Here is a 15,639-nt window from a genome sequence, read left to right as displayed (position 1 = left end):
TCAAAATGGCCCTGAGCACTATGGGACGCAACTTCTGAGGTCATTAGTCCCCTAGAACTTTTTTTTAAAAAAAATTTCTTTATTCAACATTAATAAAGAAATTCTTAAAAAAAAAAGTTACAGACTAATACCGCCCCCCTCAAAATGGCCCTGAGCACTCTGGGACGCAACTTCTGAGGTCATTAGTCCCCTAGAACTTAGAACTAGTTAAACCTAACTAACCTAAGGACATCACACACATCCATCCCCGAGGATTCGAACCTGCGACCGTAGCGGTCTCGCGGTTCCAGACTGCAGCGCCTAGAACCGCACGGTCACTACGGCCGGTCCTTCCCCCTCGATCTGCGCTGGTCATGACTATTGTTTTCCCTCCATCTCTGGTGGATCAGCCGGTCTGATTTCCAAGTCAGCAGGAATGGTTTCCCTATTCTTATTTGACCGCTATTTCATGCTGAGCTCGGCCTGTTACCGTGTTCCTATTTTTCTCTTTTGCGGTTAAAAAATGGTTCAAATGACTCTGAGCACTACTGGACTTAACATCTATTGTCATCAGTTCCTTAGAACTTAGAACTACTTAAAGCTAACTAACCTAAGGACGTCACACAACACCCAGTCCTCACGAGGCAGAGAAAATCCCTGACCCCGCCGGGAATCGAACGTGGGAACCCGGGCGCGGGAAGCGAGAACGTTACCGCACGACCACGAGCTGTTGCGGTTATCACCCCTTTTGTTTGTATATCTGCCATACTTGTTTCCGTTCCCACAATTACCTTTATACGGTTGGTAATTAGTGTCTGCTTACTCGCCTACCCGTGAGCCCATAAGCTTCCGCGTTTTATTATGGCCACGACTCGTTTTCCGGTTTCGTCCTACATCGCCTCTTTCTGGGAACTGTGCCTTTTACTGTTTCGACTCGTCGATTTTGTACTCTAACTCCTGCAACAGTAGTTTAAACGATTCTAAATCGTCCTTACATCGCTAGTACGATATCACTCACCTGAGTTGGAAGTTTCATTATACACAGCGTTATCAGTTCGCCCGGATTGTAATGGTTGTACAGAAACTGGTTGTTACTCAGGATGTGTTCTAACAGTTGCGCTGGACTCTTAAAGCCAGATTGGTTTAAATTTGGGAACATCATTGTCTTATGCTTTACTTGGTCTTGCGCCCCCTCGGACCAATAAGCCGAGAGAAGCTCGCGCTGAAAATCGTGTACCGTCATGCACGTGCGCGCTACACCTGTCATTCGCACCGCTGGTTCGGTCTCGAGATGCCCACTCATAAATTCTATTTTATGTTCATCCGGCCATTTGAGTGGTAAACAGAGCTGGTATTATCCAAGCCAAGTACTTGGGTGAATCCGTTCACCGACTTGCGGAATACTTAGAATTTTAGCATAGAGAGAAAGTGTTTGTAGTCAAACCCTTCCGCTTCCCTCCCGTACGAACCTACGCACGGGTTTCTGTGTCCTTCCCGACATTTCCCTAAGCTCTCTAGTTTCTTCGTAGTCTTGCTCAGGTCCGGCATCACAGCCCTCGCTACTGTCCTGTGTGTCTTTGCGCACGTGGTCCCCTTTTCGGTTCCGCACGCGAGAAGATTCTCCACGTGAACCACGCGTTTCCATGCCTCGTTTGTAGCTTCGAGTTGTCGCCTGTTGTCTTCGCTTTGGCCTCCCTGAAATCTCCTTGATAATTTGATCTCTTTATTATCTACAGTGCCGGCCGTGGTGGCCGTGCGGTTCTAGGCGCTACAGTCTGGAACCACGAACCGCTATGGTCGCTGGTTCGAATCCTGCCTCGGGCATGGAAGTATGTGATGTCCTTAGGTTAGTTAGGTTTAAGTAGTTCTAAGTTCTAGGGGACTGATGACCTTAGAAGTTAAGCCCCATAGTGCTCAGAGCCAGCCATTATCTATTGCATTCAGCCTCGAAGCGTTCTCGATTCTCTCCGATATTGTAATATCTGCAATCTTTTCCACGAGTTTTTCTAACTCTTTTTTCACCTTCTTTATTTCCTTATACCGCTTCTACGTTTCCCTCAAGTTCCACGATTGCCCTAGTGTTTGCATCTACCTATTCTTCAGTTGCTTCGACAGCTTTCATACGTTTGATCACATTTTTCTTTTCACTATTACACCTTTCCGTTAATGTTTGGAGTCCTTTTCCTAATTTTTCTCATTTAGACCTAAACTTTTTTCTGTTCTTTCTCGACAGCGCTTAATCTACTACCTACTGCTTCAAATTTTTCATTGACCTCTTTTACAACGTCCTTTCGAACCTATTCAAGTAGCGCCTTATACTCTTCAAATCTCGCATTTACTCTGGTCATGATGCCATCAAATTTTGAGTTTAATTCCGTATCTACTTCAGGCATAAAGTCCTCGAGTTGTGAGTTTAATTTCGTATTATTTTCTTCCTGTTTCGCCGTACTTTCTGCCATCATAAAGACCAATTCAGCCACCCACATCTTTTTCGGGTCTGTGTTAACCGATTTACTTTGTCTGTTCGCTACTGTCTCGGTTTCGTCTGCGCTCGCGCTTGTGTCCAAAGTCCCGCTACCGGTCGGGGAGATAGTCTGCACATTTCCTAAGTTCAGCATTGCCGCAGCGCAACTGAAATCGGGGATAATGCCGTTGCTTGTCTCATCCACACCTGTCTCCTCTCTCTCAGCGGCTACCTGATTAATGGTAACCCCCTCTGCGCCTGATCTATTTATCATCGCACCGCTTCTCGAGCGACCACGTGTCTCCATTTTGGATACTGGGATCACAGTTTCACACAAAGTACCTTATTAATAGAGCTTCGTCACGGAAAAACCAATTCCCTACCTTGACTACGCGAATCACGACGAATTATTTTTCGTAGCCTAGTGCAAGCTATAATTACACACAACATAGCACGGTCGTCCTACGCAGCCTAACACATTTATTATCACACGAAATGTTATTTAAAATTCCCCAAAATACATGAATATATCACACGAAGAGAATTGTTTCCAGAATAACAAAAACAAAATCACAAAGCAACGCGGTATATGCAACGCAGTATCTGCAACGCTGATTATTTACAAATTGGAGTTGTGACACCTGTAGAAATTTAATAACTTATTAGTACGTCCAAGCAATCTCACAGCATCACAAAAGGGTTCCTAATCTGAACTAGTATCTAGCCTAAAGGGCCACCATTATGTATAATACTTGCTTTCCGCAAAGCCTTGGCGGGCATCCTCAGTTTGAAAATGGCACCTGCGTCTTTTGTGTAAGACACCTACGACTGTTTGCATGAGCAATCATCACTACACAAAATTTCTCCTTATTGGTTAACTTTAAGTTGAATAACTGAATTGGAATGGTAACAGAAATATGGCATTGCTGTTAGAAACCAAGTTAAGAATTTTATAGAAATACATTTATTTCCTAAAAGTCACGATAATACTTATTAATCACTGACTTCACTTAATAGTACGATTATATGGAATGCTGTCCCATCATAAGCAATGCAAAATAAAAAGAAAAGCAATTTCATCCAACCTGACTATATCTCCTAACTAAGATGACTCTAGTAGCCATCACTCACAAGAGTCTCAGCAGGGAATGCCTAACCACCTCCCCGCGTCCGGGCTCCACACACGGTGGCCGGAAGGACTCAGAGAGTCTGCACAGCGGCTATTTGCCAACCTAAAGCGACCTGCTGAGGCGGGGGGGGGGGACACATGGAGCCGTTATAGTATCGTCAGACTTTCGAAAAAATGTCATCCAGACAGCTCCGAAGATAGTAAGGGGTAAGGGCAGATAAGTGCGATAATTATCACACAACCACCATGATAGGTCACGCATTCAAACTTTTGACAAGAATAATACACAAAAAACCGGAAAAGAAAATTGACGATCATTTATATGACCATCAGTTCGGCTTTAGAAAAGGTAAAGGCGCGAGACGTGCAGTTTTGGCGTTGGACTTGATGATGGAAACGAGGCACAAGAACAATCAAGACACGGTGATAGGACCTGTCGATCTAGAAAACACGTTCCACAATGTCAAATGATGCAATAAATTGGAAATTCTAAGAAAAATAGCAGTAAACTATAGGGAAAGAAATGCAGTATGTCATACGTACAAGAATCAAGAGACAACAATAAGTTGAGAAGAGGAAGAACGAAGTGCTCAAAGACGAGGATGTAATCTTTCGCCCCTCTTGTTCAGTGTGTCATCAAAGAAGTAAAGACGGAAGTAGAAAGAAGGTTCAAGGGTGGGATTAAAATCGTGGTCTAAATACGAGGGCTATCCACAAAGTACATTACGTTTTCGTTTGTGTCCGTTAGGGGCGGGGGTAGCGCGGCCATCTTGGTGTCGTGGCATTCCGCCGCTCAGTCGGCATCCTGCCGTGCTAGTGAGAGGTTCGTGCTGTACTCCGTAGAGTTACTGTGACAGTTTGAAATGTCAGCGTTAATTGAAAATGCCGCGAAGTGTGAAGTGCGTGCTGTAATAAGGTTTCTGACTGCAAAAATCTGTACACCGATAGAAATCTATTGGCAGCTTTGTGAAGTGTATGGGGACAACATAATAACTGAAGGTGGAGTGCGTCAATGGGTCATAAAATTTAAAAATGGCCGAACTAACGTTCACGACGAAGAGCGAAGTGGAAGACCCAGCATACTGACTGCCGAACTTGCCGAAAAAGTCGATGCTGCGGTCTGTGAAAACCGTAATTTCACAATAACGGAACTCTCTATCAGTTTTCCACAAATTTCACGAAGTTTGTTGCACGAAATCATTACCGAAAAGCTTGGTTACCACAAGTTTTGTGCAAGATTGATACCAAAAATCTTGACAGAGATTCACAAAAATCAGCGAATGGCTGCAGCGTTAACGTTTTTGGACGCTTACGAGAAAGATGGCGACTCATTACTCTATCGCATCGTTACTGGTGACGAAACATGGGTTAAGCATGTGAACTGCGAGACAAAATTGCAGTCAATGCAGTGGGGGCACACAAATTCCCCCCAAAAACCCAAGAAATGCATGCAGACAATGTCGGCAAGGAAGGTGATGGCGACTGTCTTTTAGGACAGAAAAGGTGTGATTTTTGTGGATTTCCTGGAAAGAGGCACTACAATAAACTCTCAAAGGTATTGCCAAACTCTGCACAACCTCAGAAGAGCAATACAAAACAAGCGCAGGGGAAAGTTGGGCTCAAAGATCTTGCTGATTCACGACAACGCCCGGGAAATGCCACTTGTGAAGTTCTCGAATCTTTTAAGTGGGAGTTGTTTCCTCTTCCGCCGTACAGTCCCGACCTGGCACCGAGCGACTTCCACTTACTCCCAGCAATGAAGAAGTGGTTGGCTATGCAGCGTTTTGATGACCACCCACAGCTTCAAGAAAAGGTAACCACGTGGTTGAAGGCGCAGGTGGCCGAATTTTACGACGAAGGAATTTCCAAGCTCGTCCATCGCTACGATAAGTGCCTTAATTTAAATGGCAACTATGTAGAAAAGTAGTATTTAAGTGTGGCTTTTATCTGTATATAATAAAATTTTTTCCAATACTTTATTTATTTTTAATTCCAAAACGTAATGTACTTTGTGGATAGCCCTCGTATATTAATGGTGAGATTAGCTACGACATAGTATAATTCTATTGTCTTGTATTGATCGTGTGGGCTGATCTAGCTAAGGAAGCAGATATTTAATCAAAATCATGGTTCCTGAAATCCACTGTGATAGAATTCACGCTCTTCCACCTACACCACATTCGTTATCCTTCGTGCTTTCTCTGTCAATATAATTCATGTTATTGTTTAGGCACAATAACGAAGATAATTTTTGTTTCGTACTGCAGAATTTAGATAAATCATTTTCTTGTTTGGAAACCACACAGGGCAAAGGTGACATCACGGATGATGTGTTAAATTTAACTATTCGTTAAATTTTATCTTAATCCTTCTCAGTGTGCACACATGGATCTCGTTTACACTACTTATTTAGTGAGCTCATATAACAGCTGGAAGGAACGTGAAATATACAATTTAAAATACGTACATCTCAGGAGAAACAAGATTCATTGATCACAAATGAAAATAGATACAGATACAACAATGAGTTCCCTTCTCGTGCATTCCAAAACATTTATATACTACACCGAACATTTATAAGGCAATGGAATTATGTCATTTATTATTAATTTGGTTCTGTGATATATCAACAAATAAATGGTCTTTTAATACTCATTAGGAATGAGATATTGTCAAAACATGTACTACTATAGGTTCAACCACTTTCGTGCTCAGGGTGGCAGAGACAACACAGCAGGTATGATGAGAATACGTAATTCAAAAGCCCATGCTCGGAGAAAACATCAGGCAACGTATACAGTACAATCTACCATCACTGATATAACCAGAGGCGCCAGGGGCCCACCTTAGATCAAGGGCATGTGGCCACAATGATCACATCCAAATCCAAAATTAGGGAGTGTGTAACAATTTCCCTCATTTCCTCGCACATGGGAGTATTCATTAAAGTCATCATTTCACGTTCTACAATGCATATCATAACATTTAATGATAGTGATAGAATTTACAACACGCGGCATGGATCAAGCTCCATGATTCTAAGTACAGATAACACTTCGAGTTTTTCAAAACACAGCTCGTTGATACTTTTGGAAAAATTTAAGGGAAGGAATAATTGTTGAAGGCACTAGTATTCGATATCTAACCGTTTGTGGCAAGCTCAGTTCAACTTGGCCAACACATGGTGGAATAATGGACAATGGTTACACCATTGGATACAGTAGTTACAATATCAGAAATTCAAAACTTGTTTTAGCATGTAGGTTATTAAAGAAAATATAATCAAGCTAGCAATAAGGCAGATTATGGCAAACTACCATTCCAGCGAAGAACGCATGGTGGATGCTTGTAAGGAACAAAGTGCACCACGCCATGTTATATACGAACACACAGAAGTACAAAAAATGGGAAAAAAGGGTTCACTGATTTTCTTTGTTTACTGCAACTGAAATGAAAGGAATTAAACTCAATCACAATTAAAACTATGCAATTCCAATACATTTTATTTGTACTAACAGGATTACTCACAGGAGCGACTTACATTTGCAGGTTCTACGAAGAAAAATAATGAGATAAGCTCGAACTTGAGCGGTCACTCTCTCTGTTACGTGGTGGGGGATCAGTGACCCTTAGGAAACGAATTGCCAACTGTGCCTCCAATTAGTATTGGCCTAGTATTCACCTCTGCACCGACATTTAATGGTAGTGATAGAATCTGCTCTCTATGAATCCCTTCTACAAACTTAAGTTGGTAATGCTAACCCACTGTTATTCCAGAGGAATATTTGAAACCCACTCGCTGCACATATATTCACTCAAGGTCATTTATAGGAATGACTGGGGAAGCAGTTGGTCTTCCATAGATGAAATAAGTGATGGGGCTAGCTCATAACTTGTCCAGAGGCTCTTTGTGCCTAGAAGTGATTGGTGAGTGAGGTGAATTATACACTGTAAGTAAGTTTGGGCGTATTATTTATTTAACGTTCATGAAATGGATAGAGATGACCTGTTTCATTGCACCAGAAATTGGGAATAGAAATGAGCTATGACTTTCGTTCGAATGCAAGGCAGACCCAAACAGTTTTTCATATAACTATGTATTCGTGTCAACTAAGATGAAAGGGGCCTTAGCTCTTCATTTCGCTCATAAAACAACAAATAAAAGTCACAAGAAACCTACGAAGTATGAGTGAACTGAATTTTTAACTACTGTATATGAAAAACACAAGAAAACAAATATTGACCCCTATAACTAAATACACATCATTATAAAATGTCATCACTCACACAAGACATAAGAAAATGCAAAACAACGAGACAAATAAAAAATCCATACATTGTTTAAATACATCACCCAATGATTAGTAAACAAAATAATGATAAGTAAGGACGTTAAAAGTTAGCTTAATATAAAAGGAGTAAAAAAGTTAGACAGAAGTGCTGTCTATTCAGTTTGTAGTACCTCAGGTGACTGCCAATTTCGTTAAAATGTAATACGATCAATTTTTAAGTAAATTGAGGAAGGAATATGATTAATAAATGAGTGAAAATCATAGTATCTTACATACAGTGATCGTTTAAATAATATCATCCCACATTTATGGTGGAATGTATTAATGTCGTACTAAGTAAGGGAGAGACAAGACTACTGATCCTAGCACTCAGTATTAACAACCTTAGTACCATTTGGTCTCTATGTACGATAGTTGATCAAAGCACGAATTCTGCAAGTAAAGACACATGTAGCTGCACATAAATAAAATCGAGATATTTCAAGAAACAGTTTATCCATATAGCTTTGAGCAACATAATAAATTACAAACATCGAGATTGGCAGCCAGTAACAAAATCAAGGAAAACATATTACGACAAAGAAGGATATACGAAATGCACACATTCCAAAGCGACAGTTAGATAAGCATCCGTATGGGATATTGCATTTGGTGAAGGCTGCCAGTCTTGCTTACGAGATGAAGGCAGAGCTCACCATCTGCAGCATCATTGGCAGAACCGACTGCGGACCTTTGGTGATGAGCCTGGTGGAGGGTCTGAATCAGAGGCTCAGACAGTTTTGCGACCGTGTTGGCTGCAGATTCCTTGACTTGCGCCATAGGGTGGTGGGGTTTCGGGTTCTGCGGAATAGGTCAGGAGCTTGTAAGTAGGCTGTTTAGGTTTTTTTATTGGTAACACCACCTCTGTATGAAAATCACTGGCTGTGCTGTGTGCAGTCTGTGTCTAGTTTGCATTGTTGTCTGCCATTGTAGTGTTGGGCAGCGGCAGCTGGATGTGAACAGCTTGTAGCGTTGTGCAGTTGGAGGTGAGCCGCCAGCAGTGGTGGATGTGGGGAGAGAGATGGCGGAGTTTTGAAATTTGTCATGAATTGCTATATATATTATGACTATTGAGGTAAATACATTGGTTGTTCTCTATCAAAATCTTTCATTTGCTAACTATGCCTATCAGTAGTTAGTGCCTTCAGTACTTTGAATCTTTTATTTAGCTGGCAGTAGTGGCGCTCGCTGTATTGCAGTAGCTTGAGTAGCGAAGATTTTTGTGAGGTAAGTGATTTGTGAAACTTATAGGTTAATGTTAGTCAGGGCCATTCTTTTGTAGGGATTTTTGAAAGTCAGATTGCGTTGCGCTAAAAAAATATTGTGTATCAGTTTAAGCACAGTCTTGTATAATTGTTCTAAGGGGACGTTTCATATGTCGACCCTTAGCCTAGGATACCTCACTGGAATCTTCTGATTTTTTTTTCTTGTAGTTTGTGTAATTAGTGTAGCTATTGTTTATTGCTAGCGCGTAATTGTTGAGAGAATTTCCTTTGTAGTTGTAGTTTTTCATTGTTGTACACAGTTGTCGCATGCATTTAGATTTGCACCAAGTATTTCGCAGCTGCGCTTGCAATTAACTAGATATTATTTTCAGTGCTATGTTACTGTGTTCTCTTATTTTTGCTCTTCAAATTGTGCTTTTCTGTGTTATCGTGTGAAATATTGTGACAATAATGGCGTGTGAAAAACGTAACACTAGGCTCCAAAGTAAACTGAGAAATAATAGTGACGACGAGCGTAGCTTATCAGCACCACTGTGTAATGAAGTAACAGACATTCAAAGTAGTAATTTGGTAACTGTGCATAGGAAAATGGAGCGGGCGTCAAATAATGGTGTAGACAGTGAAACAGGTAGTGAACAGGGAAGCATTATCGATCGATCGCTCGGCAACAGCTCGCCTCAGGAATCCGAAATGACAGGACATAATTTTGCAAATACTGTAGATTCAGGTTTTGCGTCCTCACCGTTTTTTCAAATGAGTCAAGACACATTTTCTGCTTGTCAAAATGTGAATGTCGCCGGTGAAAATGCACTGCCAAAAAGCATAGAGAAACAGATTCCAGACACTAATACATTATTATTGCAATTAATGCAACAAATGGAACAAAATCAGAGACAAATGGGACAAAATCTTCAAAAGTTAGACACAGTGGAACAAAATCTTAAAAAGTTAGACAGAGTGGAACAAAATCTTAAAAAGTTAGACACAATGGAAAAAATCAGAGACAAACACAGCAAAAGCTTCAAAAGTTAGACTCATTGGAACAAACTCTTGAACAAACGCATGAAGATTTAACTACTGAGTTACATAACATTGAATCGAAATGTCAAAAAGTCTGTAATGACGTCAAAACACAAATTTGTGAGCATTTTCAATCTATTTTTTCGCGGCATGAAAATGCATTACAGAATCACGAAGCAGCCATAAAAGAACTGCAAACTATTGTTCATGAAAATCATGAGACCTTGCAAGCTAAATTTGACTCAGTTGCATCTACCGATTCGGTTACGCAACTTGGAAAAACTCAGGAAAACTTAAAGGACACAGTAGATTCGATTTCAACACAAATGGACACTCTGAAACTTGGTTCAGAAAAACACATTGAGGAAATGTGTTCACTATCGGAGAAAGTAGCCGAACTTTCGGATCAGTTCACAAACCTATCTACGAAGGTAGATGATAATCTGAACGACACAAAACCGGTAGTCTTTAATGACACAGAAGAATGCGAACAAATTAGGAAATTCAAACAAAATCAGAATCAAATTAATACGCAACACCAAAGAGAAATCTGGGAAGTACAAGATCAGCTGACTCAGGTAATACAAGAATTACGTATTTCAGAGGCCACTCGCGCTCCAATACGGGAAGAGGGACTTAGAAATACGGAACAACCACAAAATAATAACACAGGACACTTCGGCAATTATGAAAGAAATTGGCAATGTGCACCGAATTTTGAGATTGAGCCGCCGACACGACATAACAATGACCGACATGCGACTCGCCGATACGATGATTTTGACTATAAGTTGTTCATTACTACACGTAAATTCAAAACGTTTAAGAATTCTGGCAACGACATTCATCCACAAGCATGGCTCCATCAATTTTCTCATTGTTTTCCTCCCAACTGGTCATTAGAGCACAGATTAGAATTTATGTGTGGCTATTTAGAGAATGAACCAGCTGTAAGAATGCGGTCGGTCATTCACGATTGCCACAGTGAAGGAGAGTTTTACCATGCCTTCCTCTCAGCATATTGGTCTCAAGCCACACAAGACCGAGTAAAACATAGCATCATAATGATGAAACGTTTCGAACAATCTGAATTTTCCAGTCTTATGAAATATTTTGAAGACATGTTGCACAAGAATCAGTACGTGTCAAACCCATACAGCCCCTCAGAACTCATCCGCATTTGCTTAATCAAATTGCCTGAACATCTACGACATATTATTTTACCAGGACGTTGCAAAGACGACATTGAAGCTTTTCAAGGACTCTTACAAGAATTAGAAATTGACACAGACAGTCGCGGGATGCGAAAACAGGAAAAGAATCACTACAGGTCACATCCGTCACAATTCCGTGACAACAGAAGCAAAAACTGGACACGACAAGCCTATTCTTACAACGTAAATCGTGACCAAAACAGACACCACCCGTATGACAAGCACTGGCAGAGTAATAGTTACAGAGAAAGATCGCATTTCCGTAGTAATGAATATCACAGAGACAATCAGAGAAACAGACAATATGGGAACCAAAATAATTATTATCAAGGGAGACAGAATAACTTCAGACGCAACAGTTCAGCGCGCAGGTACGATTCAGGGAGAAATTCTCCACCACGTGACCGACAAGAAAGAAACTATGGCATCTACCGACATGAGGACACACGATATGATCGTAACGACAGACCTGAATTGCATCAGAACTGGCGGCGGGATTCAAACAGAGCAGGGCACTTTCGACAACGTGAATTTGTAGAAGTTAGGTCTCCAAATCCCAATAACGACACGCGCCAACAAAGGAACAGACAATGACTCGCACCACAGGCAGCCGCATGCGCCGGCTGGCTCAGAAAAAAATAACATAGACGCTAACCTTGAGAAAAATTTTAGCATTCCTTACCGACGTATAAAACATGACAATTGCTTTTCAGTTGAAAGTCTGCGTACTAGGAAGAGTAAAGGTTTACACCACATTTCACAGGTAAAACCGTTTATTGAAGGATAATCTGCTTTTTAACTTTGTCTTTGCCACATAAGTTTTCACTTTACATTGCTAGTATGCTTTGTCAGACTTAGAATCTGTTAACATACAACAATGTTTGAAGTTAGATATCCAGTCAAGAACCAAGAGAACTTATTTAAACAGAAATTACGAATGCATTGTTATTGTGGACAGACGACACAGTGTTATTGCGTGTGTGCATTCTTGCTTGTTTGTTGCACGATTACGTAACGACTATAAGGCTCACATACTTAGAACATTTACCAGTACTGCTAATGAGATTTTAATGCAACATTTTGGTTTATTTGAAAATACATTCTGAATTTAAAGTGCTTTCTGAGAGATACCAGATGACACAGAGGTTAGTTTATGTGACAGCTACACGATTTTTATCACGACGCTACTAATGAGTGACAATTTACAATGTTGCTTTTGCAGTGTATCTGTTTTATATCTGCATAGTTTTCTGAATTCTTCTGGAAAGAAAAACATGTTTTAGTAGTAACTTTTGTGGTATAGGAACAATGAGACACCCTTTTTCGTGGCACAACAATACGTTACTGTACAGTACTTTCTTCAACACGCCAATAAGCATAATAACTACGATATCTATACGCAAAGCATTTCACTTTTGTTTATCATGAGGTAAGTACATTGACTTCTGCAGAACTTAGCTTTCGGAGGACGATAACTACGACACTTCCACAGAGATTATGTTACAAGACGCACAGTTTAGCGCTACAGTACACGTATTTGAGTGATTAATTTTATACTTAAAACATTTATTTTTAAAGATTTTTGAATTACAAAGAAAGTTTTCTGTGATATATTTCATTCCATTGGTGTAATCTGTAACACCTGAGGGTATAATTACATTACTCCTCAGGGGGGTACACGCCTACTTTGTGTACCATGTGTTTGGCAAGCACAAGGAGCCCTAGCTAATATGGTATTTGTATTTGCTTATACAACTTTACACATCGGTACCATATTTCTCTAACATGTAAATTACACAGCTATCTGATCATTTAACTGAGAGAGACAAACATTGATTTTACTATATCAGTGACAGATGTTTACGTAATTACACAGTCGGATAACTTCACACTTATGAAACTGTATTTTGTCTGTACTTTGTAAACTGTTCATACTTTTTCGGAACCATTGTGATACTATGAGAGCTTTGAATGGTGTATTTAGTATGGGATCATGATTTTTAAAGTACGTTTGAGGCAGATGACACTATTGACATGAGCAGAGAATTTTTTTAGGTTTTGAAATTATTGGAGGAAGCTACGACGATTTTGAGAGTTGACTAAGATGTTATGATATTATTACGATGACGATGTGTATTATACTGTGGAGGTATGTTTATGATTAAGAAGATGATGATACCGTATATGAGGAGTTTGATTATGCTACGTATTTCTTATGATGAAATACTGAAGAAGTGTCGACGAATAAGGTAAGGAATAATGAGTAGTGATTAGGGACTCTGATTTGTGAAAAAGGTTGTTGGAAACCAAGAATCGTACTTTAAGAGTTATGAAATGTGTGTATATGCGTGAATGTATCACAATGCTGGCGAAAATTTTTTGGACGCTGTTATATTTATAGGATTTTGTTTCTACACATTTGTAACGCAAATTTTCGACCTGTGAAATTTTTATATGAGACCGTCACTGTAGCGAAAACTGCTGTCGTAAATATTTCGGTAAGAAAGGTAAGTGACCATGACGTAATTCGTTGTGATCGGCCAGGTGTGCCAGCCGCCTTGAGAAAAAGCCATTAGGTGGTAGAAAAAAAAAAGGGGGAGGCCATTATCCTCGCTATCGACATTCCTTTGTAGAAAGCATCATAAATACGACACCCTCAAACTTGAAAACATGATTACACTGCAGAGTTCTTAATTTATGATATTTACTAAATTGCCTAATGAAATGACGAGAAATATTTTTATGTCTATACACCTGATTATGACTACTGTCTCTCTAGTTGAGAGATTTTTCTACTAACTTATGAAATGCCTAATGACTACTGAATGATGTTCTTATGCTTTACTTTGTACATAGTTGCTTATTTCATTTGATATCTAGTTTCTAGCTGCACTGCAGCATTGGTTAAAATAAAATTTTATAGATGTACTAATATAAATATTTTCTGTCTACAGATCGAGTAAATAATAATTTTTAAAAAAAATGAGGGAGCACAAAATGACATTTACCTTCACAGGAACTGCATTCATAATTTTCTTTTCAAGTAATTGGTAACTTTTTGGTAGAATAACTTCTTGTGGTGCACCACTTTAATTACATAGACATTAAGATGTGAATATACATTTCCCTTGTCTGCATTGTTGTCTTTAGTGTACTATTTTTTCTGCTTGAGCTATGTCATGTTTAGATATATGTTTTTTTTATTTGCTGCTGCTGTTTGCCACTCATAATGTTACTGAATTTGACTTTGTATTACGCTGTTAAGCCAGTTTACTACGCATTTATTTTTCTTGTTTGCTGCACAGTGCCTTACATTAGTTGTAATATTGCAATTGCTTTGCCTATTTAAATTTTTTGTCATTGATGTTTGTGTTAATTGTTTTGTGCTGCTGCATTGCCTCGTCCCTTAGTTTAGCATCTGAGCTCAGTAGATTTAAGTTAGCTTAAGAGGGGATAGACTATATAAGAGAATGAATTGCGATGAATTGGAAGAAACGCATTGAGAAGGTATAAGAAACAGATTTGGCAAAAATGAGTATTGTGCACTGAGAAATAATTATTTTGAAAGAAATATGAATAGAATACAGAAAGCAGGTATAGATAGGACTTTTGGGAATAATGATGAATGAAGGGAGACCTTCGAGAAGTAAAGAAAGTTTTGTTTGCAAAATACTGCAGTAAAACAAACCCTGTACTTTCCTTGTATTATTCCGCTATATGTTTGTGTACCCTTGGGTATTTATGTTTTTCCTGTATTTATATGTTTATCTGATAAGACTTATATTGTAGAATTTTTCTAATACTAAGCTACATTCACTATGATGAGGAATACTGTTATCCTCAAATATAATTTGCATTAATAATATGTTATTTACCTTGTAAATATGCTTAGACATTATTTATTCTGTTTTGTTTTAATGCTCATGTGTAACGTTGATGTTCCAAAAGTTATTCTGATATTTTATGTATCTACTTATCTCATAATTCCTGTAACATTGATGTATATGTCTATTTCTGTTCTTTTGTAAAGCCTGTTTTACTACAAATGTTATTTGTATTGTTATGTTCTTTAATGATGTATTCTGTACCTTTGTTATTGTATTCTCATGTTATAAAATTGTAATTGACACCAGTTTATCAAACTAAGTAACTTGTAAGCATTCATTTCACTGCACACATTTCCGTTGGTCATAGTATATGGACAATATGTGAGAAGTAGGGACTGATAGTGTTTGCACGTGTGTTAATAATTCAGCAAGGGACTGGATAACAGCAT

Source organism: Schistocerca serialis, chromosome 7 (genome assembly GCF_023864345.2).
Source record: "Schistocerca serialis cubense isolate TAMUIC-IGC-003099 chromosome 7, iqSchSeri2.2, whole genome shotgun sequence".
NCBI classification, from domain to species: domain Eukaryota; kingdom Metazoa; phylum Arthropoda; class Insecta; order Orthoptera; family Acrididae; genus Schistocerca; species Schistocerca serialis.
Note: the sequence above shows the minus strand (reverse complement) of the source record.